The sequence below is a fragment of the Pipistrellus hanaki genome (genome assembly GCF_964339955.1).
Source record: "Pipistrellus hanaki genome assembly, chromosome: 16".
Classification (NCBI taxonomy): domain Eukaryota; kingdom Metazoa; phylum Chordata; class Mammalia; order Chiroptera; family Vespertilionidae; genus Pipistrellus; species Pipistrellus hanaki.
Genome location: NC_140518.1, coordinates 21991319 through 22018050, shown reverse-complemented (window position 1 = coordinate 22018050; position 26732 = coordinate 21991319).

The following is a 26732-nucleotide window of genomic DNA, read 5'->3' as shown; positions in this document are numbered from 1 at the left end:
TCCCGAGTTCTCCTCCCCGTCTGCCTTTTCCCATCCCTCACAGAAGAGTCTATTTCTTAGAATGTCAGGCCTGGGAGCTCATCTGGTCAACCTCAGTTTACGGGGAAGGGTTGGGAGCCCCAGGAAGGCGAGGTGAAGTAGCAGTGGCCACCTGGTTGGTAGCAAAGGAAGGACTGGTGATCCAGCAGACAGGGGGAGTTTAACCACCTCTGTGAAATGGCTGTTCTCTAAGAAATGGAGCTCACCGCTTCCTTGTACTCATTACTCACTGGCAATGCTTCACGAACACTCACTCTGTGCTCAGGAGTGGACAGAGTCCAGGCCACGGTGCTAATAGGTCAGAGCTGGCATCCCTGTTCCACCACTTGGCAGGCAGGCGTCCCTGGATGCATTAAGCCTCGCTTCCTTGTTTGTAAAACGGGGACGATCACGCGGAGTCTGCAGGCATTTGGTGGGGGTTAGATGAACAGATGCGTGGATGTTTCAAGCACATTGTAAAAATGCTGGTTTCCTCCCCACCTCCCCACCTCCCCGCCCCCTGCTCTGGTAGCAAACGGAAGAGAAGGCAGAACTCTTATTCTCCAGGAGGCTATAATCAAAGATATAACTGTGTGTCTTTCCAAGAATAAAGATGCTTGAGCAGAAAGGAGCTGAAGGCAGTGCCAATGGAAGGAAAGTTAATGGAGGGGCCCTAAGAAAGAGGCAATCCCAGTTTTGAAGGAGAGAAGGAAGACAGATCGCCAAGGCGGGGCACAAAGCTTTTCCAGGGTGCCTTTCAGAGAGAACGCCCATAAGAAGTATCCCTCCCTCCTGTCTACCCCCTTAGCCAGCTCTGTTTGTCCACAGCAGTTACATCACGGGCACACCCAGTTGTCTTTTGTTGTAATTGTCTGTATCCCCAACTAGACTGGCTGTTGCATGAGAGCAGAGACTTCATCTGTTTTACATATTCTGCACTACGGTTCCTAGAATAGTGTCCAGCACATAGTAGCTATTCAAAAATTATTTGCTGAACGAGTAAGCAGTGACAGATGACAATGGTTGGAACTGAGTTATCTTGGGAAGAAAGGAATGATCTGAGTAGGAAGAGCCTGTGTTTAAAATATTGAGAAATGCAGTGGATGATACGAAAGCTGACATCGGATCGTTGCCAATGACAGAAAGGGCCTCCGCGGTGGGTCTGGTGGAGTAGCTTCCCTCTGGAGAAGGCCCACATTCCTGACCTGGGGCCAGTTCTCATGCCAGGCGGGGATCCTGCCCGAGGAGATAACCCTCCACCCACCGAGACTTCAGGTGCCTTTCGGTCAGCTCTTTACATGGGGGTCGTCTGTGGTCACAAGTAGTTTTCAGCTTCCTTTGGCTTTGGTGAATGTTGGCCCAGGGAGGTGGCAGTGTCAGAAAGACCGACACTCAGAGCCTACAAGAGAACATGGTTGAATCACCAAGCATCTTGTTTGTGTTGGAGGGTGAGGTAAACTCCAGGAGCCTTCACCCATAAAACTGTCTGCAACATTTGAAAACACGCTTTATAAAAACTCCCCGGGGACCAGGAATGCGCCCTTCTAACGTGGGATGTGTCTGAAAACATTTTGAAAACCTGAATTACCACCGGTTGCCCTGTTCCCCTGGTGTCCAGTAGGAGGCGCCATTGATACAAACTACATCAGTTATATATTGACTCCATTATCCTGATTACAGTCTCCTATTTGCAGCTTTGCACAGACAGCCCCAGTTCTTAACACTGAATGGTTAACAGATGTGCCAGGAGAAGGACGTGGCTCGCTCACCCAGTTCGAAGGAAAACGTTTTTCTGGTTGGCATCCTGTGGACTGTAACTAGTTCCCTTTACACAAAAACCTTTTCCTCTTTCCCAGTTCTCACCATGTAAGACTGGCTTTCCTCTTAAAGAGGCTCCTTATGTCATCGACCCCATGGGTCAACGTTTGGCATCGAGAATCCCTGTATTAGAAGACTGTCAGGTGTCCAAAATGGGGGAACCCAAGCCCCACCCACTGAGGATACTTCCGGGTCAAACCCACCTCTCCCAAGAGATGACACGGTGAGGGCTGCGAGGGTAACTGTTTAGAAAACTGCTTTTGGGTTCCCCTGGAAGCAATCCACACGCATTGGAAGAAGAAGGCTGCACGAGAGCTTCCGGGTGCCAGATACTGTAGGGATGTCCACTCGCTCAGGGCCGGGAAGCAGATTTGCATTTATAAAAGCTCCGTGCTTTTAGAATAAGGGGTGAATAAAGGGTGTCTGTCCTGCTTCCCCCCAACTTCTGGGAGAGTGGCCTGCAACGGGCCACTCCCGGCCAGCTCAGCTCCACCAGCTCCTGCGTGGACCCCCTGAGACGCCGGAGCCATTAATCACATGGGTCGGGAAAGTGCCAAGACTATTGGGGCCATAAAGATACTCTTAGCTTTTCTGGAGTCTCAGACCTTCGCTGTCCCCAACAAACTTGCTTCTGGTCCTGACGAGGGAGGGCAGTGGATTTCCAAGAAGTCCGGTGGTGTTCCTTGTGGCTCAAGGACTGAGACTGGGCCAACTGGTGTCCTAGGACCAAGCCAAGGGAGCAGCCAGGAAGTCCCTTCGGGCCTCTCCGCCCTCTCCCCCTCCCTCCACACAACTCCCAGCAGATGGAGGTGCCAGCGAGAGGCTGGGAAACAAAGGTGGCTTTCACCCAGGGCCCGCCGAGAGGGGCCCAGCAGCGGCGGGCCTGCAGCCCCGAAGCAGGGAGCTGTCCTGTGACTCTGAGCTCAAAAATGTGTGAAATTTCTCTTTGCTGGGTATTCTACATCAAGCGGAACCTGTTCTCAGAGAAACATTCCATTTCACAGACCCTAATGGCTTTCCTCTGTGCCGGTGCATTAATGAGACTCCGGCTCATTCTAATCAGAAGGAAGCCATGCAGATAATTGCCTGAATTTTTAATTCGGGGTTATGATAGGGGAATCAAAGTCACACTGCAGTTGCTGAGGCTGCCTCTAGTTCCAGGCCATTGACTTTTGCAATTTTCTTTGATTTCCCCCCTCCGTCGCTTTCTCCCCACCTCTCTCTCTCTCTCTCTCTCTCTCTCTCTCTCTCTCTCTCTCTCTCTCTCTCTCTCTCCTCTCCCTCTCTCTCAGGCTTAGTGGAGACTGACAGTTTCGGGTTGGGGCAGAGTGGAGGAACAGGGACAGCCCTTGGGGTCTTCTACAGCCTTTCATTGTCCTCCTCCGCCCCACCCCCACGAGGGAGTGGACCTGCCTGCACCTGCCACCCCAGGGCCGGTTCTGGGAGAGTGCCCTGCAACTGGCCTCCCCACTCAGGGTCTCCGTGCCCATAAGCAAAGACAGGAAATTTGCCCCGGGAAAGGATCCCCCTTGGCAATTTACGTCTCATTTCATCTCGGTTCTTCGGGCAGAAGAGACAGAAATGGAAGGCGAAAGGGGAAAGAAGCCAGGCCACCGGGGCAGCTTCTAATCCCTTGCAAAGGCAATTTGCTCCAATCGAGTGCTGGGACCAAGGGCCGGTGGGAAACTGCAGGGGTCCGGGTCTGGGGTCTTTCGAGAATTAACTTGATCTCCTGGCATAACAATCACGGAGTGCTAGAATGTTACAGAACTGACAGGCTCTGAGCACTTACAGGCGGTGGAGAGGTGAATTCCGGCTGGTGGTCTTACATGCCACCAACCAGCAAATGGACCAGAACCCAGAGGCTGGCCCAGGAGGAAGCTCTCTGACGGTGGCCCATTTTCCCCAGGGAATCCAGGACGGTGGCTTTAGCTGGCTTTTCCAGGAGAGAGACTGCTCCTGCAAGAGAGGTTTCTCCCAGCATCCTCCAGTGCTGGCTATAGCCACACTGTAAGCAAATGTTTACGCTTTAGCAGCAGTCGTCAGCAGCGTGGTTCTTTCCCTTCCAGACTCGACTGCTGGATCACTGGGCGCCAGTCACGTGGCCTCTGTGGGCAGAATTGACTTCCACATCTCTGATTCCATATCTCTTACTTTCAAGAGAGAGAGAGAAGGTATTTGCCCACGATTGAGCATCTTCTGGGTACCCAGGTCTTTATGTCGTCATTGCAATGACTCCTGACAAGTGCCTTGTGAAGAGAGAGGACTGCCTCGACTTGACAGATCAGGAAACTCGGAAAGAAACAGAAATGGCGCTGCCCACCTGCACCTCGCCTTCCCATGGGAGTTTTCTTCCACGGACTCTCGAAGTCCCCTTAAAGGCGCATGCCCAGGGCTTGGTGAGGCTGCTGCTCAGGCCGTCTCTCCAGTTGCAGTCTGCAGCTTTCCGACGCGATAAGGAGCAGTTACTTTTATTAGGCTGGTGGAATTTGCCCTCCACGGGGCTTTTGTTTCCTCAATAAAATGCCACCTCATGCTTGAATAGCAACCCCTGTCCCGAGAATGCCGAAGCAACCTTCAGTAGGCTCTGCAGTCATTCAGACAGTAAGGGATGACGGGGAGAAGACTGCTCTCCTTAAAAACATTCCATCTCTTTCAGACCAGCAGGCCTCATCTTGGCTCTATGATATTTCCAGAGATGTTTGTGGACCTCTCTTGAACTTTTAATGCAAAATCACTCTCCATTTTCCTTTCAGTAAAAAGAAGAGAAAAACATACATGTGCTCTGGAGCACCTGTAGGCAGAGGCAGGGTCTCATTTATTCAGCCAGCCAGCCGATATTAATGAGCACCTACTATGGGTCAGGCTGTGCCAGGCACTGAGGATGCTAAGATAAAAGATTGAGTCCCGCCGAAACCGGTTTGGCTCAGTGGATAGAGCGTTGGTCTGCGGACTGAAAGGTCCCAGGTTCCATTCGGGTCAAGGTCATGTACCTTGATTGCGGGCACATCCCCAGTAGGGGGTGTGCAAGAGACAGCTGATCGATGTTTCTCTCATCGATGTTTCTAACTCTCTATCCCTCTCTCTTCCTCGCTGAAAAAAAAAAAAAAAAAAAAAAAAAAATCAATAAAATATCTCTCTTCCTCTCTGTAAAAAATCAATTATATATATATATATATATATATATATATATATATATATATATATATTTTTTTTTTTTTTAATTTATTTATTTATTTATTTATTTTTTTAAAGATTGAGTCCTGCCCTCCAGGAGGTCACAGTTTAGTGGGGCAGGTGGATGAGTCACAACTTACCGTGCAGGGGAAGGGCCGTGGCAGAGGGAAGTCCACACTACTGTGGACACAGAAAGGAAAGCCTAAAACAGAGCTGAAAAGATGATGGGTAACTCCAACAACATCGAGAAGAACAGCAAGTTCCTGAGCCCAGAGTGTACAGAGAGCCACTCAGGGACAAAAGACCCCATTCTAAAATTTGGTTCCTTCCCCTCTCAAGAGCTATTTTTCAGCTCCCCGGAGACCCAGATCTGTGCAGGTCAGCTCCAGCACCGTGAACTTGGAGTTAATGATTGAACTGGGCACCAGGGCCATGGCTTCCTTGGGGTGAGCTGCACTGCTCAGCCCTGGAAACTGCCCAGTTCCTGGCTCTGCTCCCGCCCAGGGTAGGCCAGCGCCAGACCCAGCCCTCACACCCAGATGCAGCTCATTGTCAAAGTCGGCTGGAGTTTCAACCACAGGCAGTTACCGATCTCCTGCTACAAACCCAAGGCACCGGGGTACAGTAGAGAGGAGGCGTAAGAGGAGATGAGGGTCTTGGGTACAAATCTGGTTCTGTTACTAATTAGCTGAGTGACCTTGGGACAGTGTCCTTACCTTTCCTGGGCTTCAGGTTCCTTATCCATAAAAGAAGTTTGGGCCGGAACGTGCCATGTTTTCTCACATTTCCGTGCCTTTGCGCGTGCCGACCTCTGCCTGGCACACCCCTTCTACCCTCTTTGCCTTCGGACTCATCCTTCAGGAGGCAGCTCACGGGGCATCATCATCTGCAGGAAGCTGTCCCCCAGCCACAGGCTGAGTGAGGCGGCCCTCGCCCCCCCCAGGGCTCTCTGTTTCCCTTCACCACAGTGCTCAGCCTGCTGCTGTTATTGCCGCCCCAGCCCTCTACCCCCACCCCGCATGAGCTTCTTGAAGACAGAAGCTGGAGTTTATCCATTTTTTGTATGCCCAGTGCATAGCACTGTCTGGCACCAGGGGGTGTTCAGAAATTTTTAATTTCATCCACTTAGAGTTATTGTGATCACTGACCTTTGTAAACTTTATTTATTTTGTTTTTTTCTTTTCATTTTTGCTTCTCTCTCTCTCTCTCTCTCTCTTTTACATTTTACCAAATTGACTCTATTTTTCTCTATTTTCCTTTGTTTGGTTTGCAAGTTTTACATTTTATTTCCATTCTTTTAGTGGAAAACCCTTAACATCTTTCTATATAAAAGCCTAAGCAACCGAACAACCAAATGACCAAACGACTGAATGATCAGTTGACTGGTTGCTATGACGTGCACTGACCACCAGGGGCAGATGCTCAACAGAGGATCAGGCTCCCTCCTGTCTGGTGAGGCTGCTGCTCAGGCCGTCTCTCCAGTCTGGATCAGGCCTGTGGGAATCAGGCCAAAACTGGCTGTCTAGCATCCCCCGAGGGGTCCCAGATTGCAAGAGGGCACAGGCCAGGCCAAGGGACCCTACCGGTGCATGAATTTGTGCACCAGGCCTCTAGTTTTAACATAAATTCTTGTTTTAATGACTATAATGTTAACCAATATGTCTAACCTTTTCCCCGCCAAATATAAAAACCTTGAAGCACTTTACTTGGTCTTCCCTAAATCCCTATTGTATCTTAGTACCTACAAAAATTACTCTTTTTTAAAGTTTTATAGCCAATGATTATTGAGAAATCGTAGCATGCTTACATACTTACTGTATTTTAGCTCATGCTGCCTCTTGCAATGCCATTTTTTCCCATCTGGGCTCAGTTCTCTTTTTCTTGAAGTCCTTCCACTGACAGCTAAAATTTCTCTGTCTTTGCTGGATAATATCATGATTTTACTGTCTCTCCTGAATAATACATTAGGTATGAATTTCAACACTCGTGGCTATTCCACTGTGTGCTGTCACCTTTGGTTTCTGTCTTGTTTCAGTTTAACTGACATTCATGTGTAGGAAGATGTGCTTTTATTTCTCTCTGGTAGCTTTTCATGTTTTGGTGGGTTTTTGTGTGTTTTGTTTTGGTTTTGGTATGTATAATTTCTGTGGCATTATTATGCTAATGTGTAGACTTGTTTTTACTTATCCTGCGTAGGAACCGGTATGCCTCTTTAACCTGAGTACTCATATCTTTTTCAATTTTGGAAACCAGGATCAGTTGATTATTGCCCTTCCTACATTTTCTCTAGACTCCCATTTAGAATCCCTACTGTAAGTCTGTTGGACCTTCCCATTCTTTATTTCCTGTCTCTTTATTTATCCATGTTTCCTTTTGGGTGACTTCCTTAGGTGGGTATTTCATATCACTAATTCTCAATTCACTAGCAACTATCCTATCATCTACCAATCCATTATATTTTAGGTTTCCATGACTATTGTTTTTTGATTTTAAAAAAATTCCACGTTTTCACAATTTATTTATTTTCCAGTATCCCATTCTTGACCTATTGTCTCTTTAAATATTTTAAATGCACATATGGGGTGGGCAAAAGTAGGTTTACAGTTGTGAGTATGCAAAACACAGAGTTAATAAAGCTGTTAATAATACATAACCCAACCTGCATGCATTCCCACATGAACAACTGTAAGGCTACTTTTGCCCACCTCTGTGTTTTATAATCTCTTTCAGAACGTTCTATCATCTGCAGTTTTGTGGACTGTAATTCTCTTACTTTGTGGTCTCTGTTAACTCACCCTCATGGTGCTTCATTTTTCTAATATAATTTGTAAATTTTTACTGTGGGCTCACCTTCAGCAGGGATTATTATCTTTGGTGAAGTTTCACATATGCCTCTCTCAGGACCCTTGGCTTTTACTGGTTTGACCTGGTTCTCATACTGGCCATTATAATCTCAAACTCTACACTGACACATGGCATAATCTTGGGTTGATAACGTTTCATGGATGCCTGTTTTCCCACCCATAGTCCTAGGCAGGTACCTTTTTAGAATGAAGAAGACAGGGTCATAACGGCTGCGTTGCCAGGCTTTGTTCAAGCTGCCTTGCAGCTGCTAAGAGAAGGCTGTGTTCCTGCACCCCGGGGTGTGCTTGTCTTGCGGGTGAAAATCACCACGGTTTGGTTCAGTCCCACGCAAGGTCAGGGAGCTCTGGCTGTGAAGCCTCACTGTGCCACACCCCGAGGACACAGAGACGGACAGGATGAAGCCCCGCCCCCGCCCCCTAGCCCCCACACTAACAGTCTGGATGATACGGAGCACGCATGGGAAATAGAACATTTTCTGTGATGTTTGTTCACGTATTACCATTTTTAACTTTATTTCCCTTTATTCAACTCCTTAGAATCGTTGCCATTTCTCCTACACAATTCCCCTTCCTCCAGATCAGTGGCCGCCCTGCAGCTTTTGTGGGCCTTACTCCACGGTGGTCTGTGGAGTGTGGGAGGGTCTCAAGCAGCCCTTCCCCCACCTCAAATTCAGTTTTCCCGTGGAGCCGTGGGGGCAGAATTTTAGAATAAGCACACAAGCAAGGGCCTCCTGTTTCTCTGAAGCCCCAGGCCCCCCCCCCCCCTCTGCACCTCCTCTGGGGCACCTGCCCCTCTTCACCCTCAGCAAGCAACTGTTCTCTGACGCAGGGCTTCTGGGACTTGAATGTGCCACAAGCCACCCAGGGAGCTTTTTGAGAACGTCAGCGCTGCTGGCCCACAGACCAGCCTCAGACTAGCAAAGGGTCCATACAAGGCAGACACCGCGCTGTGCGCACGGGTCACGGGGTTCGGAAGTGATGAGTTGGAAAGGAGCCACGAAGTTTAAGAGAAAGGCCGAGTCTCAAAGCTCAGAGCCCAGGGCCTACGGGGAAATACTGTGCGGTTATGGTGGAGATCTGTCTGTCTGCACATGGTATTCTAGGCGCCTGGGGAAAAGAAGAACCAACTATTCCCCTGGTTAACCACAGAAAACGAAATTGAATGTATTTCCTTGCGGGACAGTCCTTTCCCTCTCTCATGACGAATGCCAACACTACTTTTTTTTCTGAGGCTTCAAGCAAAACTATAACAAGGCAGCTTCCTTCCAGTCATGCTCACTCATGAGCCCAGTGACCCCATCCTCTCAGCACCCCAAATGCCCCTGCAGCATTTGGGGGCCAAAACTAGACCAGGTCATTTAATCAGATTCAATCATCTCCTCTCTGGTTCCTCTGAGCCCACCTGCTTTTTAGAAACTGTCCCAGACAGGCTGTGAATGCCTGAATTCTCAGTAGGATGTTGGGAAGAGGGGTCCATGCTGGTGTTCTAGTGAGAACTCCTTTTCTCTGCTACTCGGACTCAAGGGACTCAAGGGACTGTTGGTCTTTTCTTAACGAAGGGGGTGTGGGTGGGGGTATCCTCTTTCCAGTAGTAATCTCATCTACATTTAATTACATTGCCCTGGGCATTTTTCTTTCACTGGTAATTAAGGTGGCCTATAAACAGTGTCTAGGGCCCTTGGGTTATAGGGTTATCGTCACTTCCTGCAAGAGAAACTGAGATGGGGTCCCCTGAGCTAGCTCAGAGCTGTATGCACTGCCCCCTATTGGGGTACAAGCCAAATCTGACACAAGTTCTCCAAATGGCTTCAAAATTCGCCGGGAAAGAGAACGAAGATGAGGGAAGAAGTTCCTTGAAGGGGCCACCCACATTTTTTGCAAAGAAAGATGCAAAGGGCCCAGCTCTCCAATTCTGTATATTTAATCCTTCTTTTCTTAAAGATTAACAGGGAAAAAGCAGCTAACCAGCAGTGTCCCAAAGTCCACAGGCCCAAGTACGTGGTCAGAGGCAGAGCCGAGAGGAGCTGTAACAACCAACATTCGCGTGGGTGGCGGTGGTGCGGGGAGGGGGACACTTTCAGAAACACGTGGGATTTCAGAGAGGAATCAACCCCCTAGTTCAGTAATGAGGAAACCAGGGCCCTCCAAGGGGTAGGGATGCCCCCACGGCACCGTGCAAATACCCCGAGGGCATTTTAGACGCAGTTATTAAAATGCAGAGATGAATTCTTGTATTAAAATAGCCTTGGCACCATGTCACAGAGAACTTCAGAATTGATTTATGAAAGCTCAAAAGCTGTGATGCAAACTTGACCATCCTTAACTTTCTTTTTGATACCATTAGGATTCCCTGGATTAACTTGGAGGAGAGGGGAAGGGCTGGGAGCACCAAACCGTGTAAGTTAGTCCACTGTTTAGTATGTCCCACTAGTTGAGGATGGTTATGTATTTTCGAATAGTTTTTAAAAAAAGAAAAATAACATTTTATGACATGAAATTCAAACTCCAGTGTCCATAAACAACATTTTGTTGGTCTCAGCCACCTTCCTTTGTTTATATGTTGCCTTTGGCTGCTTTCGCATTTCAATGGCAGAGTCCAGTAGGTGCACAGACTATTATGGTACTCAAAGCCAAGAATATTTACCATTTTGCCCTTTTCAGAGAGAGCTTGCAAACCCTTCCTGTAGAGCAGCGTTTTTCAACCGCTGTTCCGCGGCACACTAGTGTGCCGCGAGATATTGCCTGGTGTGCCGTAGGTGCAGACAAGACAAGAATTTTATAATTTTTCACTATTTTGTTTACTTAATATTTCATAATAAAGTAATTATAAAATACTTTCTTTGTGTTTATTTGATTCCTATTCAAGAGAATTACTTTATATATAGTCAATGTAGGCACAGAGTTAAATTTTTTAACATTTTCTAATGGTGGTGTGCCTCGTGATTTTTTTCATGAAACAAGTGTGCCTTTGCCCAAAAAAGGTTGAAAAACACTGCTGTAGAGAATAAGGATTTGTCATAGGAATGTTGGCGTCGCCTGTGAGGGGAGGGGAAAGAGGAATTCCTCATGGGGACAGAGTCAGAGCCATGTCTCTGTGAGCTCTGCCTCTCTCACTTCTGCACCTGCGCCACATCCAAGAAGACTATTACCCCTGAATGTCCCCCCATGAGAGCCTCTTGGCGGTCCCCTCCAATGTCCCTTTCAGACCATTGCAGTTTCTGTGTAGGTATCACAAAGGTACCTGCAATCAGAGACTCGTCTGTTGTAGGGTATTAGGAATCCGAGATTAGAAACCAGGACTTGTGCTTCAATCTCAGGCCCGTTATTAGCAGTGTCTGAACATAAGGAGGAATGAAGCTTATCCTTAAAGCCTCTCGAATCTCCGCCTCTGGAATGCTGCCCCTGACTCCCTTGGGAAGACTTAGAGGCAGCGACCTCTGAGCCCCTTTGGACTCTGAGCTGCACTCAGCATTGTAGTGCAATTACCATATTGCCTTGTAAGTGGTTATTTGTTTGCCTGTCTCCAGGAAGATAGGAAGCTGATCTTTTCATCTCAGGATCCCCGGGACCTTGGACCGCACCCAGCACACAGTAGGCGTATTCGTTTGCTAGGGCTTCTGTAACAAAATAGCACAGATGAGTGAGGGCTTAAGCAACAGAAATTTATCTGCTCACAGTTCTGGAGGCTGGCAGTGCAAGACTAGCATGTTTGGTTTCTCCTGAGGCCTCTCTCTTTGGCTTGTAAATGGCAGCCATCGCCTCATTTCTTCACCTTTTTTCTGGGTGCACAGATCCCTGGTCCTTTTCTAACAAGGACACCGGTGGATTAGGGCTTCATTCTTATGATCTCATTTAACCTCAAAGGCCTATCTCCAAATACAATCAGACATATTGTGGTTAGGGCTCAGCATATGAATTTGGGGGGAATGCAATTCAGTTTATAACGGTGGGCGCCTAATATTTTTTGGAAAGAAGGAAGGAGGGGTGGATTCTGTACACGAAGCTGCTTACAGATGGCAGAGCATGACACAGTGTAAATGTAATATCAGGCAGGGGGATAACCCATCTGCCTCTGTAACATCCCCTCTCCTCCCGAAACAGACTCACAAACCACCCACCGCACACCCATTTTGTTGAGTTTCATGCATCGACCAAGAGAAAGGAGCCTGTGCTATTCTGGTCCCCCCATGGGTATTGGCCTCAAAGCTATAGACAGACTCTCTAGCCCCATCCAGTCATTTTAGATCCCTCAGGCCAGTAAGAGATACACGTGTTTTACATCCTAAGCTGGTAGGTATGTTTCATAAAACAACAACACTACTTTGCAATACACACTGGCGTTTTCAATTATGTTCTTTAAAAAGCAAACTTTTGTTTCTGAGCCAATACATTGATTTTATGACCCATTAACGGGCCAGGGTTTGAAAAACACGGCTATTTTCCTTACAAAGGAGAGCAGAGAGGGCTCCTTTCCTTCTTTTCCCAGTTACTCACCTTTCCGGTAACCCCTGTCATTTTACAAAAGAGTTCCACCGTCATTGGATCTTACAACAATCCCGAGAGATACCTTTTATAAATGAAGAAATTGAGAGTTGGAAATACTAATTATGCTGAAGGTCATTCAGCCAGAATTCTGCTGGGGTTTGAACCCAGGTTCTCTGACTCAGATGAAGAATTCTTGCTGAGTGGTTTCATGTATGTCAAAAGGGGAAAATGCTGTCCATTTTTCTCATCCACATATTTATTTTACTGTCCTAACTGGCGGATCTTACCTTACTAGAGAGTTTTCAACTTTTGGGTATTCTGACTTTTGGGTTAGTTTCAAAAAATTTACAAAGGTCAAATAAAAATTTTTCTGATTATAAAAAAAAAGGAAATAAATTACATACAATTATATAAAATATAGAAAAGTTGACAAAATAAAATCATCCAAAAATGTGAATATCTAGGGAAAAGCATTATAGGTACTTTGGATATATCTTTCCAGGTGTGTTTTTTGTTTGTTTGTTTGTTTGTTTGTCATCATACTTGATTTTATCATTGAATATTTTCCCAGAAGTCTTTTTCCATGTTATTTCAGACTCAATTTAACAGCCACAAAAGCATTTTCATGATGTGACTACACCACAATTTACTTAACTATCCCTCACCACTGGATACTTATTTTGTTTCCAATTCTCATCTGTAAATTAAACTTAAGAAGAAAAATATTGACTTAAGTACTTTTTTTATGCCCAAGTGATTTTCCTGGGTTAATTTCAACATTCACTAAATCTTTTTTTATTTTTTTTTTACTAAACTCTCAGTGGAGACCTTCAGTATTACATAGTTCAAAGTCTTTGACTTAAAGGTGTGAATTCCTACAGGAGTTCCCAGTGGGGGCCATAGGACCTATAGGTGGATAATGGGCTGGGCAGACCAAGGAAACCATACCCTTGAACTTGAGAAGTAAGATCATCTTAATACTTAGAAATAACAAATAAATTATTAAGGGCTGTGTTCCCATCACTCACCACTAATACACCCACCACAGCGGGAAGTCTCCATGGAAAGAGGCATCAGAATTTGGGGGGAGGGAAAGGGATTTACCCCGTATTGCACTGAGAGAACCAGTCCCTGAACCCAGATCAAGCAATTCTCCATTCAGTGCTGTCTACACCACACCGGAGAGGTGTGGTATAAATCATAAAGTATCCATAAAAACTGTATCTTGACCCTGAACTTCAAGGTCCATGTTTTCTTCCAAGTGGGAAAATGGCACTTGTGCACTGAGCTTTACTGTTTGGCTAAGTGAACATAAAACCAGCAAAGCAATGGCTTTGATGTATTATAAACATTTGGAATACATGAGGGGAGCAACTTGTTTTGAACAGTTTAGTATAAACTCTAAGAAAAGAACTAGAGACACAGCGATTAGAGGAAGAGAGTTAACCATCAATGTAAAAAGCAGAAATTTCATTTTAGGTTTTAAGTTAGAAATAAATTTGCGAAGCGTCAGATTTTAATATCAAATATTTGAACCGTACTGGAGTATATGCCATACCTGGGGTAGTAAATATCTACTTGCAGCTGGTTTCTAACTATGCCCAACCTAATGTCCATTACTTCCTTACTGTCTTGGCTTATCTTGGTTCCCAGAGAACTTGCTTCTTGCTGAATTGCATTACTAGCATTACCAGTCCCCACACCTTCCTTTGCTGCTAGCTTTGGATCAAATACAAGTTCCATGGCCAACAATGAAGTGACTTGCTGCCAGCTTTCTAGAAGGTACGTTGGCATTTTATTAAAAGCCATAAAAATGCCAATAGTCTTAGGCCAAACAACCTCCCTCTTACGGCTCTTCCCCAGCAGAGAAGTCAAAAGGAGGAGACAGTTTGCAAAAGCCAACCATCCTGGTGTCATTTAGAACCATCTGACACCAAGGCCACGATGGCAGCTCATCTCTAACAACAGCTCCCATTTGTTGAAGGATTTCCCTGGCAGGTCTTAAAATATATATATATATATATATATATATATATATATATATATATATATATAAATTAATTTTTTTTACAGAGAGAAAGGGAGAGGGATAGAGAGCTAGGAACATCGATGAGAGAGAAACATCGATGAGCTGCCTCCTGCACACCTCCTGTTGGGGGTGTGCCTGCAACTAAGGTGCATGCCCTGACCGGAATCAAACCTGGGACCTTTCAGTTCGCAGGCTGACACTCTATCCACTGAGCCAAACCAGTCAGGGCTCCCTGGCAGGTCTTGACGTGCCTCTATGCCTCGCTGTCACGGATGTGGACACTGAGGCTCAGAGCACAAGGCAGTAACCACAACACGGTCACATGGCCAGTAAATGGCAGGACCAAGGCTTGAACCAAAGGTTTTGGGACTCTTGCACTCACCCCTCAGATGCTGGAGTAGCGAATCTCAGGGAGGAGCCCCCGATGCGACTGACCGCTTCCACAATAAGCAACACAGAGAAGGCCTTCCTTGAAATAACGAGAAGGGAAAGAGGATTGCAGCACCAATGAACAGTAGGATTATAATTTTCTTTAAAATACATGTACACACTGGAAGCGGTCACAGAGGAAGACAGTTGGGCTAGCATTTGGGTGGGTACTTTATTCTACTTGTATTTCCTTAATGTTGTTAGACCAACGTCTTAACAGCAAACCTTAAAAAAAAAAAAAAAAAACCAACTCGGCCTCTGACTTGTGCTTAATGAATGCACGTGGGTGTGTTTCTCTCTCTCCTACCTTTGAGTAACTGCTCTCCCCAGCCGTGTCTCTCTCGGTTTCGTGATGCCAGCACCTTGCTGAAACCACAGCTTCCCCCTGGGAGCTGCTGAGCGCTCAAAAGGGAATCACGGGCAGGTCTGTTTCGGGAGAGGTGAGAGGCCATTGGGACGTGACATCACTATTCAAATGGTGGAGGACAGAGGGGGAGCACCAGGCGAACGCGTGTGCCAGGGAGAGAACCCGCAGGCTTTTATGGCTCTGTTTATGGGAAGTGCTCGCCGACTGAAAGGTCAGGAGCTGACGTGTCTAATGGCACTGGAGCATTACATGAAACCGCAAAAATAGAACCTTATAAAAATTCATAAGCTCACGAAACACCCACTTGATTTGTAGGGAGGGGTACGGTGGCCAGGACTTTGTCAGGCCCGGGGCTGGGGGTGGGGTGGAGGGTGGGGGGAGAAAGCATCTTAGCATCCCAAGCACCTAGGATGCCCTTGGCTTTGTTCTACCTGGGCCCTTCTATCGATAGTTAAAAAAACAACAACAAACAAAGACTGAGGACTGACAGGCATCAATTATGTAGCATATACGTGCTTTTGAGGGAGCTCCTCTTGTATTTCCTGGTTTACTCCTGTGGTAGAGACTATTGGTTTGTCTTCTATGTTACAGAGGAGAAAACTGAAGCTTTAAGGAGGTTAGAAAACCAACAAAACCAACACACACCGCCTTGCCTCCTTTGTGTTGAGGACACTGCCTTCCTTTAGTTCACGGGAAACGCTCTTCCTCTGGGTGCTCCGATCGGAGTGACAGCTCCCGGGGCCTCTCGCCTGTTTGGTGAAAGGAGGAGGCAACGAGGCCTGCGAGGGAAAGGAGTGTGGCCTTTGGGATGACATGGATCCGGGTTTGCATCCAGAGGCCCACGCTCAGTAACGCTGAACGTCTGTGAGCCTCAATGTCCTCACCTGTGAAGTGCGGGCCCGTGTGCAGGTGGTGAGGGTTGGAGCCCAGCACAGTGCCTGGCATACAGTGAGAGTATGGTTGCCTGGTTGCTGACCTGTCCCTTACTGACTCTAGAGGAACCTCTAATGTCCAGGTCTCCTCCTCCTCAGTGAAGCCGCTGTGAACGAACAGTTGGTTAGTGATAAAGACACTGATTACATGGATGTACCTCCAGGCTGCTGCCTTAGACCACTTCCTTTGCCTTCATAGAGATGCTACCAAGCTTTGCCTGATCCACCCACCAATGGGATTTCTCTTTCCTGTGATGGGCATTCTCTCCCTTTTGGCTATCTACTCCCCAACCTCTTAAAATATGTATCTTGATCTTCGTTATGCCTAATCATGGATGTCCTTCGTTCACCTCTCTTTCAAAACTCATTAGATACCACTTGCCTTGCCTGTCTACATGATATTCTTTGCATATCCTGTCTGCACCCAGAACATTCCAGCAGTGACCATGTCTGCTTTCTCACCTTTTTATCCCCCATGGCCCGAGCACTGTACCTGGCATATAGTTAGTTGGTGCTCAATAATTGTGTGATAAACGGATGAATGAATGAATGAACAAATGAACAAACGATTAACCAGTAGTTTGTATGGCCTGAGCGGAGAGTGAGTCATCCTACAAACGTTTGCCAGGGACCTATTGTTAGCTGGGGGAGGAGAGACGCGAGATAAGTCTGTTAGGCTCCCTGGGAGTCGGGGTGGATTATATGCAGCTTCTCTGTCTTGTGTTTTACATACATCCTCTCATTTAATCCTCCAAGGAACCATCTACATACACGTGGAAGCCCCATTTCACAGATGAGACTAACTTAGCTTGGTGAGAAGTCTAACCCAGGTCTCCCTGGCTCCAGAGCCCATGGCACCTCCTTACACTGGAAGACCAGTTAGCCCAGTGGTTAAATGCTTGGGCTCTGCTGTTCATAGCCTGACTTGCCTCTTCCTAGCTGTGAGGATTCTGACAATTCATGGGACTCTCCAAGGTGTCGTTATCTGTAAAATGGGGATATTTTCTACTTCAAGGGTTGACGTGAGAATTAAGAGAAACAATTTAAAATACCACGAGCCAAGCACAGCAAGTCTTTGGTAGCAGCAACAGCCACAGTAGCAGTAATTATATTGATAGTTAGTAATAGTGGTGGTATGCATAGTGGTTGTAGTAGCAGTAATAGCGGTAGTGTTACTAATAGTAGTAGTAGCTGCAGTGGTGATAGTAGTAGCAGTAGTAATAGTAGAAGTAGCAATAGCAGCAGTGACAGTAATAGTGGTAGTAGTTATCGTAACAATAGCAGTAGGAATAGTAGTAACAGTGGTATTAGCAGTAGCAGTAGCAGTAGCAGTAGCAGTAGTAGTATCAGGGTGGTTTTAATTGCAATGCACCCAAAAGCCAAGATAGTAATTTGAGGCAGTCAAATGGGCTTGTCAAGTTTATGTGAAACTGGGAGGCTGAGTGAGAACAGGAGTGGGAGAGGGTATAATTAAAACCCAGCACTGACGCACTGGAGCCCAGTTGTCTATGCCCTATACCAGAACAGAAACACTGCAATTCCCAGACATAACCACAAGGTGGAGCAGTGACTCAGCACCACAATGTCGGAAATCTCCCAACCCCCCCAAGGGAAAATAACCAGATTAGGAGTACCCTGAGGAACCCGGGAGACTCCTAGTAAATCAAGGAGAGCTGGCTCCCCGAGCTTTCGAGGTGATGTGCTTCCTAGCCTTTGGCACAGGCTTCCGGAGAGCAAGGTTAAACACAGGCGAGAAGGAAGGGCACAGGCAAAGGGGGAACAGCAACAGCAGGTGACAGGGAACATGGTGCTCAGCCGGTTCCGCCTGACTGCCAATGCTGGGACAAGGTTCACTCCGGCTCCTGCTCCCCGCTGGGGTGCAAGCAAATGGGCCACAGGTTACAAGCAGCTCCCCTTTCTTTCTCACTCATTTGGACCCTACTAGATGCCTTTGAGAACCACTGGTCTGAACCAGGCATGGCAGCCAGAGGACGAGGAGAGAGCGTTTGAATTGTATCAGAGTTGTATTTAAAGAAACCACACATACCTAGAGGCCTGGAGCGGGGCAGAAGGCTGGGTATGGGTTATAGGCAGCAACACTAAGAATGTGGCTTTGGAAATGAACCTGAGTTCAAACTCTGGCTCTATACTATAGCTATGTGACCTTGGGCAAGGGGATTAGTACCAACCTGGTGGGACTGTTGTGCAGATTAAATGAGACAATATCTGTGAAGTGCTTTGCCTGTGCCTAGTGGTAACTACAGTAATGGCTCAAATAATGTGACTATTTTTTAAAATATATTTTATTGATTTTTTACAGAGAGGAAGAGAGAGGGATAGAGAGTTAGAAACATTGATGAGAAACATTGATTCAGCTGCCTCCTACACCACCACCACCACCACCACCACCACCACCACCCCCGCCAATGGAGATGTACCTGCAACCAAGGTACATGCCCTTGACCGGAATTGAACCTGGGACCTTTCAGTCCACAGGTTGATGCTCCATCCACTAGCCAAACCGGTTAGGGCAAGCATGTGACAATTATCACTACTCTCATTACTATTCTGTTGGCATGATTATAAATACACTCCCACAATCCTATCAATGTTATATGGTCTTACATAGGAACTGTCTTATATTTTGCTAAGTTGGTGTCACGTGTGATAGAACTGACTTCCAGTGAGACTTTAAGGCCCCCAGGGTAAGACTAGAAACACACATATGTCTCTTGACTATTGTACAATTCCAAGTATAAATCCAGACATAGTAATCAGTAAGTTCATCCACTGGTCAATTGTGAAATTAGTAACTTGCAAGTTTTCCAGTGGCATTCCAATGATCATTTGTTAAGCACCTGCTCTATACCATGGATATGGGATAGCCTACTTTGAGGAGACTTTCCAGCCATGTACTTCTTCCCGCCCCTCTGACCAAATGGACCCCAATTCCGGACAGAAACACTGGCATGGAACAGAGAGGACAGTACGAGACCCTAACTTGGTTCAGTGGATTTAGGCATTTATTTTCCAAGTTCAAAAGGCCATTTCCTCAGAGACGAGACAAAACGGATGGATAAGTTACTCTGACACTGAAGGAAGGGAAGACAGAAAAAAAACTGAAAGTCCTGCTTAAATAAATTCCACAGGGCCCGTGGGGTGAAGGTCTATCTTAAATATCTTCTCTGGCCTCCTACGTTCTCCTCAGCCTCAGGGCTCTTTCTGCCTTACTTACTGGTCTCTGCTTCCTCATCTGGAAAATGGGAGCATGAGGCCAGCAGGTCACTAAAGTCATCTGAGGGCCCTGGACATAGCTCCGTGGAGACGCAAAGTGGGGGAGTTCCCCTTTCCAGTCATCAGCTCCCCACACGGGCAGGCAGAGTCACTTGTCCGCTCTGCGCCTCTGCTTCCCCATGGACAGCTGCCCACGAGGCTGGTTTTGGCGACCTCTGAGGACCCGTGCTGCCTGCTCTGCTGTCACCCCTGATCCAGCGCTGTTGGGGGCTTGAGTTGTAGAGGCCTTTCTCTTCTTTGTCTTTCTCTCAGAGGTGGGTCACTTCCATGAGGATACACCCCTCCAGAGACAGTGTGGGGACACTTGAGGTGGACGGAGGCAGGCAGGGCTGTCCCTTGAGAGGAGGGTGGGATTGACCGGGTTGCTGCTGTCCTTGGAAAACCATGACCCCTGTCCATGTGGCTGTTTCCTCCTTTGCAAAACGGAAGCGCATGTTTTGTTTTTAATCGGCAACATTACCCCTAAAGAAATTCTGAATGGCAATTCTATCATTAAATATCTCAAGCAGTAACTTTGATATATTACTCTTTTTTTTTTTTCAAATTACAAAACAAATAACCTTGGCTCTCCTCTGGCACTCCTTCCTTCTCTTCAACTCAGAAACACGGGAGCTCATTCAAGAGCATTTACCTGTTAGAGAAGAGAAAAAAAAAGGACATTAATATGGGCTCTGTCTCTTCCCCCGATTCACCCTCGTTTCATTGCTGGCTGAACATTTCCCATACGGCCAGACACATTTGAATAATTCATACTCAATAAGCTGAAAGGTTGACCTTCAGCAGCGAGATGACTCCTAAAAATGAGAGTGTGGTACATAAAGGCAGAGTCTTTGGAGCAGTCTGGGGGGACACCTAAGTAAATGTCCCTCATTACAGTCACAGAACGTGGGGTTCGGTCAGAAGTGACCATCACGATGGTGACACACCACCCACGCCTCTTTGGAGAGCTTTGTAGGGGGAGCCGGGCTCAGGGGGAGAGGCAGTGGTAACAGAACCCTACCTCCCAAGGTGGCCACGTGACCGAGATAAAAGTGATCTGCTCTGCAGATTATGAAAAGATGAGGCCTAACAGAATTGAAATTCAAATACCTGTTATAGTCTAAACCGGTTTGGCTCAGTGGATAGAGCGTAGGTCTGCGGACTGGAGGGTCCCAGGTTCAATTCCAGTCAAGGGCATGTACATTGGTTGCAGGCACATCCCCAGTGGGAGGCGTGCAGGAGGCAGCTGGTCAATGTTTCTCTCTCATTGATGTTTCTAGCTCTCTATCCCTCTCCCTTCCTCTCTGAAAAAAAAAATCAATAAAATATATATATTTAAAAATACCTGTTAGGGGCCAGGGAGGTTTCATTCATTTACTCATTCAAAAAATATTTATTGAGACCTACTAAATGCCAGGCATTGTTCTAGATGCTGGCATTGTAGCAGTGAATGAACCAGACCCCCAAACCCCCCTGCCGCCACCACACACACACACACACACACACACACACACACAAACACACACACACACACACACACACACAAAAGAATTTTTGCCTTCTTGGGTCTTACATCTAATTGAGGAGACAGACAAGAAACAGAATTAATTGGCTCAATACATAGCCTGCCAGCTTTGAAGAAGAAAGCAAAGATATTGGGCTAGAGAATATCAAGCAGGGATGGGATGTGATTTTAATAAAGGTAGGCAGGAAAAGCCTCACTGAGAAGACAAATTATTAGGGACTTGAGGGAGATGAAGAGGGAGCTGTGGAGATATCTGGAGAGGATTTCCCATGGCAGGTAAATAGCATGTGCAAAGGTCCTGAGGCAGGAATGTGTCAGGCACAGCAAAGAGAACCTTGGCTGAAGACAAGTACTTCTCATAGAGCTTTTCTCTGAGTGAGCTGGGATGCTGTTGGGGTATTTACAGAGAAGAACATGATCTGACTTTTGACTTAACAACACCCCCTGGTTGCTGTGTAGAGATTAAACCATAGAGCAAGGGCAGAAACCAAGGAACCAGATCAGACCATAAGGGAAGATGACTGGCGTGACTAAGAGGATGCTGATGGAGGAGCCAACAGGTGGTCAACTTCTGGTTTTATTTCGAAGGAAGAAGCAACAGAATTGTTGAAGAATGATTAGATGCAGGTTTACAAGAAAAGAAGAAGGGGTTCTTGTATGGGGATCTGGACAGGGAGAGCAATGAAATTCCCATTATGGATTGGGCGAGATGACAGGAAAAGCAGATCCGAGGACAGATGTAGGAAGCTGCGTATCAACAACAGGGAAGGAGGAAGACTTGTGGAGTGCTTGTCCCACCTGGGGTGGGGGTGGGGTTTCAAAAAATCTTACAAAACTGTCATCCTGAGCACGCTGCACAGGCAGTGCTGGGAGGTGGGGAAAGCCCTGCTTTTTATTTTTTATTTCTTTAGTAAGGACATCTGGTTTCGAGTCTACACTCGCTACTCTCTCTTGCCAAGGGATTTTGTGTGGTTTAACCTACTCATCCTCAAAATCGGGATGTCTCTGTGTGTTTTGTGAAATGCAAAACATTACACCTAGAGGCAGGGGCGTGTGCAAGACCACACTCTGGAACCAAAACCAGCTGGGTTGAGAGCCTCTTGCCATAAACAGGATGTTGGACACGTTTCTTCACCTCTTACCGTCTTCATCCTCTGTGTGTAACATGGAGGTGACGCTGGCCACTTGGCAAGATTGTCATGAAAATGCTCGAGAAAACCGTTTTAAAGCAGCTGTCCGAGAGCTTGGTGCAAAGTGGGTGCTCCGTAGAGTATGGCTATTATTACACATAAAAGTAACGGCTGCTGTGGGCGTATTTATTTGTAGGTTGGCCTTTCGAGCATGTGGTCACCTGTACAAAAATCCAGGGTGGTCACAAAGTCTGGAAACATAGACAACATCAGTTCATTGTGCATTATAACACAATGATTTACTAGGTCCCTATGGCTACCCTGTGTATACTATGATTATGAGCTTCCAGAGACTGCTAACAGCTGAGAGATACTAAAGAGATTAAGCATCCATTCAAACCTTCTGGAGATGAGAGACCTTATCTTACTTTTCTTTCTGCCTTCCACTGCTAGCCTAATCTAATGACATCACCCAAGGGGATTGTAATAGACAGGTAGGATCGGAGGAAAGGAACTTAGAGATCATCACCTTCTTTTCAAACTAGGGGAACCAGAGCCCAGAGAGGGCCAGTGACCTGCCAATGTGGCCCAGCGCTGTACTGCTCACACTTGTGGAAGAACTGAAACTGGTGTGGGTAGAATCCGGATCCTTTCGCTGACTTGGATCCACTTAAGTCTCTTCAATGGGCTCATCCCGCTTCAGAGATTCAGAGGGTTTCTTCGGAGAGATGATAGGAGCGGGGGACCTTGAGTGGTCCTTTGAGCTTGTTGGATTTCTCCGGGGCCTGCGGTGTTTGCACTGGTCTAGACATTTTCCACCAAACCTCCCGGCAAATATTTGAAGGCCTTGATACAATGCCACACAAATAACCATATCTAAAGCCCTCCCGAGTAAACAGCCCGAAGTCCTTCGTCAGCCGGCAGTGATCTGAGAACAAAACCAAAACCAAAACTTGGCTCCTCAAAACCGTTTTTTAGAAAGTAAACCTCAGAGACCACCTAAAGGGTGGCACGTTTTTGTTGTGGTTAAAGTCACAATTGTTATTGATGCCATTCATTAAAAGCTGAGAGAGGGAGGCTGTGTGTGTGTGTGTGTGTGTGTGTGTGTGTGTGTGTGTTAATGGTTTTTCCATGATTCAGAAGAAATTTCCCACGGTAGAAAATGCTGTTTTAAAAAGTAACTTTTAAACTTCTTGTTTTGTCCAAGCGTTGCATGTTCAACATCTGAATAACCCTTTTTATCTGATAGGTGTAGGGGAAAGACTTTAGATTTCTATTAGATGGGGGAAATTTAGCTCTGGAATTATGAGATAGTTCATATAATAAGTTTCCCATCATTGGCAAAGGAAAAAATGTACCATTTCCTCTCATATTATTAGCAAATCCGGCAGTAGCACTATAGAAGCTCTGGGCAAGGAGATGGAGAGAAAGTCGCATGAAATATCAGTAATAATAGTAGTTATAGTTCAGACCAGTGGTTCTCAACCTGTGGGTCGTGACCCCTTTGGGGGTTGAACGACCTTTTCACAGGGGTCACCTAAGACATCCTGCATCTCCTCAGACTTCCTTGTGTCCTTATAGTTGGCGGAGCACAAGTCATGGGAGCAACTTCCAAAGAACAACTGCAGTCAACCTTACTGCGTGTTTCCTACGTGCCAAGCATCTGCCACTCTTCTCTTTGTGAAGTCCTAACAATAACAGTGTACCCATTTTCAGGTGAGGAAACTGAGATTTAGAGAAGTTAAGTCACCAGCTAGCCCATCATCACACTCATTAAGGGCTGGAATGGAAATGCAAACCCAGCAATCAGTCCTCATGCCATGTGCTTAAATGCTCCTCTTGGCTGCCCTTGAGGAGGAGAAAACAGTTCAGAAGGAGTCAGGGGTCACGGGTACTGATTTGGTTTTTGAAAGTATAGACACACACACACACACACACACACACACACACACACACCTGTACAGAAAGGAAACAGACAAATGAAGAGCAATTGCTTGGAGAAAGGGAGGGAGCTGGGGATTGGGAATCAGGGAGGAAGGTGAGAAGGGAGACTCTGTTTTTGCTTTATATAGTTCAGATTGCTTGCATTTTAAAAATGTTTATTAGGTTTTGTAAATTATGGTAACACAAATATAAATTTGCCATCTTAGCCATTTAAAAATATTTTTTATTAATAACAAAAATATTTTTATTGATTTCAGAGAGGAAGGGAGAGGGAGAGAGACAGAAACATCAGTGAGGAGAGAGAATTGTTGATAGGCTTGCCTCCTGCACGCCCCCTACTGGAGATTGATCCTGTAAGTCAGGCATGTGCCCTGACCCCGTGACCTCATAGGTCCATGCTCAACCACTGAGCCAAACCTCGGCCCATCTTAGCCATTTTTAAGTGTACCATTCAGTAGTATTAAATATATTCACACTGTTGTGTAATCATCATCACCATCTTTCTCCAGAACTTTTTCATCTTTCAAAACTGAAACTCTGCATCTATTAGAGCATTTCATTTTTTTTTTTTTTTTTTTTTATAAATATATTTTATTGATTTTTTACAGAGCGGAAGGGAGAGAGAGAGAGAGAGCTAGAAACATTGATGATAGAGAAACATCGACCAGCTGCCTCTTGCACATCGTAGGGGATGTGCCCGCAACCAATGTACATGCCCTTGACCGGAATCGAACCTGGGATCTTTCAGTCCGCAGACCGACGCTCTACCACTGAGCCAAACCGGCTTCGGCTAGAGCATTTCATTTAATAACCAAATTCCCGCTTCCCCACTTGGCTCCATCCCTGATCACTATCATTCTACCTCCTGTCTCAGTGAATTTGACTGCTTTTACCATCTCATATAAATGAAATCACATAGTATTGGTCTTTGGGTCACTGGCTTATTTCATTTACTTTGCATAATGTCCTCAAGGTTCATCCACAGCAGAGCATGTGTCAGAATTTCCTTCCTTCTTAAGGCTGAATACTATTCCATCTTTGTATATATCACAGTTTTGCTTATCCATTCATCCACTGATGAACGCTTGGGCTGCTTCCACCTTCTGGCTCTTGTGAATAATGCAGCTATAAACATGGTGTATAGATATCACTTTGAGACCTGCTTTTAATTCTTTTGGGTATACACCCAGAAGTGGAACTGATGGATCATTTGGTGATGTTTGTTAGTTTTGTAATTTAAAAATAAAAGTCTTTATTTTTTTTAATGATAGAGTAGAGAAACATTTAATAATGAGATGTTGAAGACAGTGAAAACAATGGACTTACGAGTCAATGTGGTTGTCCAGGGGCACCTGTCGGGCTGTGTGATTCCTGAGGGGAGGGGCAGCTTTATACTCTACCCCACCCCGTGCCCCACACCACGTCTGTCTTCTTATAGGCATTCAATAGACATGAATTCGAGGAATGACTTTACCAGAGCATCTAGGCAAGTGACAAATTTTCCCAAAGGTTACAAAAGGGCTTCCCGGAAGCAGGGCCCCAATGACAGTGGCACACGGGACTTTGCCACCTGCTTGCTCACCGCATGACCTTGGACACCTAACTTCTTGAGCCTTCTTCTCCTCAGTCACATGAAGACACTACCCACCTGATACCGTCACATGATTACTGTGAAAATTCACCGTTCCTTTGTTCATCCATGCAGCAAATATTGCAGGCCTCCCGGCCCGGGGCTAGATCAAATTTGAAATAAGAACATTTCGTGGAATAAGAGTGGCTTGAATTTTCATTTTGTTCCATTTTGCATCGTCTTTCTGTATTCTTTGATTAGTTCTACATTAAGCCCCTTGTCTCATCCCTCTGTTCTTAAAGCAAATCTCTAAAAAGAAACAAGTATTCGGGGTTCTCTGGGAGCTTCAAACACGGCTTGCTTCTGGTGGTGGTTAAACCAGAAGAGCATCCCCCGTGCCCTACAGGAGAAAACTCCTGGGTCAGAAACTTCTGGGAAACTGTACATTGCTCAGCTCTCTGAAGAACCCGCCGGCTTTCTAACCCATAATGGTCATCTCCAGCTGCAAGGAGAAGTTAATGAGGTGTGCGGGACAGTGATGGGAAAATGCCAGCCTCCACAGCGCTCCTGACACCGCCGCTAAGTGAGGGCCACAGAGGGGAACCAGCCACAGGGCGAGAGACATGGACCAGAAAATAACGTCCACTTCATTAGCCACTGATTCTGAGTGTATGCAGAGGCCAAGGGCCAGCCTACGGACTGTGACAGAACATTCTTACCGCACGGTGAGGTCTGGGCAAAGGCGGGCAGAGAACATCCTCACTGCCTCTCTCCAGTGGCATCTGGGGGACAGCTCTCTCTCTCTCTCTCTCTCTCTCTCTCTCTCTCTCTCTCTCTCTCTTTTCTCTCTCTCTCTCTCTCTCTCTCTCTATATATATATATATATATATAGAGAGAGAGAATTGTTGATAGGCTTGCCTCCTGCATTGCCTTCCTCTCTCTCTCTCTCTCTCTCTCTCTCTCTCTCTCTCTCTCTTTTCTCTCTCTCTCTCTCTCTCTCTCTCTCTCTCTATATATATATATATATATATATATATATAGAGAGAGAGAGAGAGAGAGAGAGGAAGGCAATGCAGGAGGCAAGCCTATCAACAATTCTCTCTCCTCACTGATGTTTCTGTCTCTCTCCCTCTCCCTTCCTCTCTGAAATATAAATAAATAAATATATATA